Below are 5,362 nucleotides of genomic sequence, written 5' to 3'. Positions count from 1 at the left end.
CAGAGCTATTACAGATATCTGCTATAAATGGGAAACAATAAAAAATGTTCTATAAAACTTAGAAGGTGTTATATAACCCACAGTGAATAATTCCATTGCTCAATGCCATCTCCATTTCTGTTTGCTTATTTCCTGCATACTTCTAGCTTAAGGTAAATAATTAATTACACCTACTAAGTTAAAAAAAAAAAAAGAAACCAGCATAAATATTCTGTTCAAAATTCATGGAATTCTAACTGGACAAACAGATCACAAGAAAGCTTCATTTTTTTCTGACCTGAGCAGCAGAATTCTAATTCAACAACTCAAAGATTAAACTCCATTTACACATCCATCACTACCTGTTGCTTTTCAAGATGTATGGCCTGGAAACTCATCCATGAAGCTGGTGATGAAGAGAAGGGATATGAACAATCACTAAAAGTTTTCTTTTTTAAAAATGAATTTATTATGGAAACTTCCACCTGTTTTCTTCTTGCCAGTGCTGCTCACAACACCGTGTGTAATAAACTCGTTCAGGCTACACAAAGTGCATTACAATGTCTGAGGCAGAAATAAGTTTTGTTCAGTAGATTGAAATAGATGGAGGACCAGGATGAGGTGAAACCCCAGGAAAAAACTCGTGGCAAAATAACTTTCATATTCTCAGAGTCTTTTATTAGTGCTTCCCAGCCCATCCCAGCCATGGTGGGGAATGGCATCCTGGAATTTTGTACCCATTGGTTGGATTTGCTTCCTAATCTCATTTCATGACTCGGTTCTGCTGCCAAATTTCCAGCCTCTTCTGACCAACAGATGCCCAAAAAATGGCATTTAGAGGATCTTTTTCTGTAATCTGGCTGTTTCCAGATCAAAATTAATCTCTAGAGGAATTTAACATTTGTTTTTTCTTTGAATGCTCCGCTCGAGTGCTCCAGCTCTGAGGTGCAGCCCCCAAATTTTTAACCAAGTCCCAGGACAAGAATCCAGCACAAACCACAAGGCAAATATTTGATGGGCAAAATATCCAATTACCCATGTGGGCACCAAGCCAAGCATCAGGGGCCATGTTCTCACCCTTTTCCCAAGACACCAGGGAAAATCTAATGTTTTACAAGGAGCCAGGATACAAGATTTGTTTCAGACTTGAGACGTGGAGCTGCAATCAGAGTTTCCCCTCCCTGTGCTCAAGAATTGAGGGTGCAGGGTCACAGCTCTTGTAGGCAAAGCTCATCCCTCCTTTTGGAGCCCTCAATCCCTGCCAGGCTCCTGCCACATGCAGAGGAGCCATCCCACAGAGCCGGCGTGGGGATAAACAGGTAGAAACAGTGAGAAGCCACAAAAGAAATATTACAGAGATTCAACTGCAAAGATTACATTGCAGAGATTGATGTCTGCCCCCTGTAGCTGTTTGCTGGAGTTGGAGCCTTCACCCCGCCCTTGGAGACACCACACTGTGTTCCAGACCCCATCCCAGGAAAGCTGTGGGGATGCAATCAAGCTTGGGATGAAAATTGAAATATTTTACACCAGAGGAAGAAAACAGTCTTTTGGTTTTGTTTTTTTTTTTTTTTAATTTCCCCAGCTATTCCTGCTGCTCACCATCTCCCACCCTGGCAGTTCCACCACCCTTTCCAGCCCGAGCACTGCTCTGCTCTGAGCAAACGAGTGCTTTACGAGCAAACTCCAGCACAGAGAAACACGGGGCTGCACAGAGAGAAAACTCTGGTTAACTTTAATTAAGTTTGCATTACTTTCCCCAGTAGGACCTCAAATTTAATGGTATTACATTTTAAACTGTTTGGCAAGTCTTGAGAAAACAGTTTAGTGCATTTCACTAATAAAAACAAAAGCTGTGTAATAAACCAAGCCTCTGTTGAACCAAAATAAGAAGACATTGATCCTTCTGAGTGTGCAGAAACTTCTTTTGAAAGATGACACTGTTGACTGTGTGCCGGGACCGAGGGCTTCTTTTCCAGTTTGTCCTTATTTTCTCCTGACTCAAGCAAAATTGCCACCCTCTTCATTGTGAACCCGACCTGAGAAAGAGGGCAGGAGTTTCGTTAACACCTTAGAAAGGTTTAATAAAAAAAAATAGTTTTTTAATTTTTTTTCAATTTGAAGACCCATAAAAATTATCTTTTGCCTAAGATCATAACAAGAAGGAGGGGAGAAAGGAGAGCTGCATTGCTTGCAGCCTGCTCCCCTCTCTCCTGTATCCCAAGTTGTGAAGCACAGAGCCCTGGATATGCAGGAATGGCACAGAGAAGCTCATTTAGAGGTCAGAAACACCAAATGTAACCACTGGATGACACCCCAGCTATCTCCACTTACCCTCTAGTGGGAACAGGAAATTGCTGGATATCACTTCTGGTAAATGCTGACTCGTTAGTGGTGAGTAAGAGCCTGGTCTGGAGCCCATTGCAGTCAATAGAAAAGGTGTCCCCTGACTTCAGTGACCTCTGGATGAGCCTCTGACACGTTGGAGCTGTGACTCCTGCATCTCTGCTGGAAAGAGAAGGGACACAGAGGCTGGCAGGAACGTGCTGCACCTCTGGCATTTCTGCCACTGGGTAAGGGCAGAGATTTTTTTGTTGGTGGGTCAGAATGGTCTCAGCTGTTGGAAAGGACAGAGAGAGCCCTCAGAGCTCTGAAATGGTATTGAGAGCCCTCAATCACCTGAAATGACTGCAGAGAGATGGCAAAGCACAAAGGTGGCTCCTCCCTGCCCTGCCCATGCTGTGCAGCTGCTCTGGGGTCCCTGGGATGTGTGACCTCAGATAATGCTGGGTTAAGGGAGAACATTTTCTCCTGCAGTGACCTTGGGTCCATCTGTGAAATGAGATACCCAAAGCTGTGCGGGGCCTGATCCAAAGCTCACTGAAATGAGCAGGAATGTTTCCATTGGCTTGCCTGGGCACTGGATCTCTAAATATTTGGTAACTCAAATCTAAAATGAAAGCTTTTTTTGAAGCTTTAATTAAATTCCTGTGCTAATTCAGAAAAAGGGTCATTTCAAGGTCAAGGACACTGCAATTATTTATTTAAAATCTTCTTATGACTCACTGTTTATGGGGTTGACTCTTATTTTTTTCCCTTAAAGTTACTGCAAAGATCCTTATTTAAACTATAAATTGAATTAAAACCTCACATTTAATATTTAGTTATGATGTGGTTAAAAATGTTATGTGCCAGGCAGTTGCTCCTTTATTTGCTTACAATGTTGTCTTTAATGAATGCCAAACCCATGCAGCTCAAATGAGCAAGCAGATGCCAAGTTATTAACAATTATTACCTTTTACAGTAATTTTTGGCAGCCTTTCACTTTTTTGGTGGTCTAATAATTTCAAAACAGGGAACTTTGAAATATTACACCAATCCCAAACAGCACTGTGGATTGGTTGACTTCCTCTTTTCTGACTTATTCCAACTTGTTTCCTATTGTGAAATATTTTTCCACCCAACATTTGCCCAGCATGGAGTGAGGTTTACCCCTGCAGCTAAAAGCCATCTTCCTGATGAAAAATAACAACTCCAGAGGTCTCCAGACCATGTCCAACTACTGTGTGCAGCACACAGAAAGGACAGTCAAGAGCCCAGGGCGGGACTCAAAGGGAGCCCTGAGCTCACTCTCAAGGTAAACAAAAACTTATGAAATTTATGGATCCTCCCAAATCAGGATAAATGCTGCCATGTCAAGGGCCACATTTACAGCCCCAGGTGAGGCCTCTTTCTCTGCTAAAGAAAAGCAAAAAAAAAACCACCCCAGGGTCGTTGGCGAAAGCTTGGGAGCTCTTCAGAACACGGAGCTGGTTTGAGCAGGGTTTATCTCATCACAGATCAGAGTTTTGGTGTGTGAGCAGGGACTGGGCCATCCATGGGGCCTCTGAGGTTCCCTTTCCCATCCCAGCTCCTCTACTGCTCTTTGTAGGGTCTTCAGAGCCAGTTTGTGTGGTCCCTCTGTGTGCTGGCTGGGAGCAGGCAGAGCTTACCCACACAGGAGATGTGGCTCATTTTCAGTGCCTCTCTCATTTTTGTTCTTCTCCCTTCCCCACTAATAGCAAATTCTCCAGTTTTCTTGACTTTTCAATGGTTTCTCTTGATTTCTTTGTGGTTCTTAGATTTTATCATGGAAGCAACCTTGTCTTCAGCTGACACTCAGGTGTTGTATCTTCCTAAAGCCAAGCTTTCACTCTTCATTTCTAGCTGGAAAAAAAAAAAAAAGCTTAACTGTGTTCATTAAATTACAGGAAAACCCCTTGGCAATGACATAATTTTATAAATATTATTGTTGATAATGGTCAAAACCTATGAAAAACATGGAAAAACCCTGGAAGGCTGTGGTGGTGCCATGATCACAGTGGGGAGGAACTCACACACATTTGGCTGGATTTGGCTCCAGTTGGCAGAGGTGTTTAAGAACCAGCTTTTCCTCCCTCCTTCCAATCCTAAATATGAATTAGCATCCCCTTGTCTCGGGACACATGCCCAGAAACCTTGACTGTGAAGCTGCAATGGGATGGAAAACAAGGTTGGGTTGGAAGTAACAAAAATAGTGGTGTTCACTCCTGAGTGTGTGCCTCCCTCTCCAAAGCTCAAGAACCGTGGCCAAATTCAGGATTGGTCTTAATGGGGCACCTCCTGCTTTTCACAGGTTCAGATCTGACCTCCTCTGTTTATAAACCCTGGTGTTAACGCTGCTCTGGATCTGCCAATCATTTTTTACTGTGATAATTATTCCTCTCAGTGCAGTGCCTTCCTTGGGCTTCCAGAGGCTGATGAGTTTTCCAGCTGCCTCTGGAGTCAGCACAAATGCCTCTTTCTCTGTGGTGAGGCTTTCCAGTACCACTGTGGACACTTGAACAAGGCAGGATGAGCTTATCCAGAGCCCCAAATTTATCACCATGTTGCAGGAGAAACTGTTCAATTTTTGGTCAATAGTCACCAAGAATGCACTAAAAAAGGAGGGCAGAAAAAGACCTTGAACAATGGTCATTTGGGTCTGAACGTTCTCGTTTCTCATCTTCATGTCTTGGGCACTGATGCTTGCTGGAAGTTTCTGGGTGGGAGTTTTGTATCACTATTGAAACAACCTGATTCTTTTTCCTTCCTAATTCTTGGATGAGAAGATTTCAGGGCAAAACAGCTTTTCCAGCATTTCATGTATTTTAAGTTAATTTGTCAGTGTCATAGATATTAGATTTTTAGGACAAAAACCAGATGCTGAACAAAATGAAAATGAAATACTGACCCTTATCATCAGCTATCAAAGCTGCTTGTCTCCCTTCTGTGCGTGTCATATTTCATCCTGAAGAGAGAGGGTACATTTTATTTATTTATTGCACTCTAAAATATCTCGAGTGGATTAGATTCTGCTCCTCTA

The 5,362-nt window shown here is 42.7% G+C and overlaps 1 long non-coding RNA gene across 1 annotated transcript; it reads right to left on the bottom strand.

The window, feature by feature from the left end:
* Positions 1 to 1,311: 1,311 nt before the first annotated feature.
* LOC139596149 (uncharacterized) lies at positions 1,312 to 4,413 on the bottom strand. Its single transcript, XR_011681259.1, has 3 exons — positions 3,972 to 4,413; positions 2,314 to 2,487; positions 1,312 to 2,018 (listed from the first exon to the last, which is right to left on the bottom strand). It is a non-coding gene; the product is annotated as an uncharacterized lncRNA (long non-coding RNA).
* Positions 4,414 to 5,362: the final 949 nt, after the last annotated feature.

This window comes from Agelaius tricolor, unplaced genomic scaffold, assembly GCF_023055355.1.
Source record: "Agelaius tricolor isolate 1412-34295 unplaced genomic scaffold, bAgeTri1.0.p SCAF_15, whole genome shotgun sequence".
Classification (NCBI taxonomy): domain Eukaryota; kingdom Metazoa; phylum Chordata; class Aves; order Passeriformes; family Icteridae; genus Agelaius; species Agelaius tricolor.
Note: the sequence above shows the minus strand (reverse complement) of the source record. Positions and strands in the feature narration are given on the sequence as shown.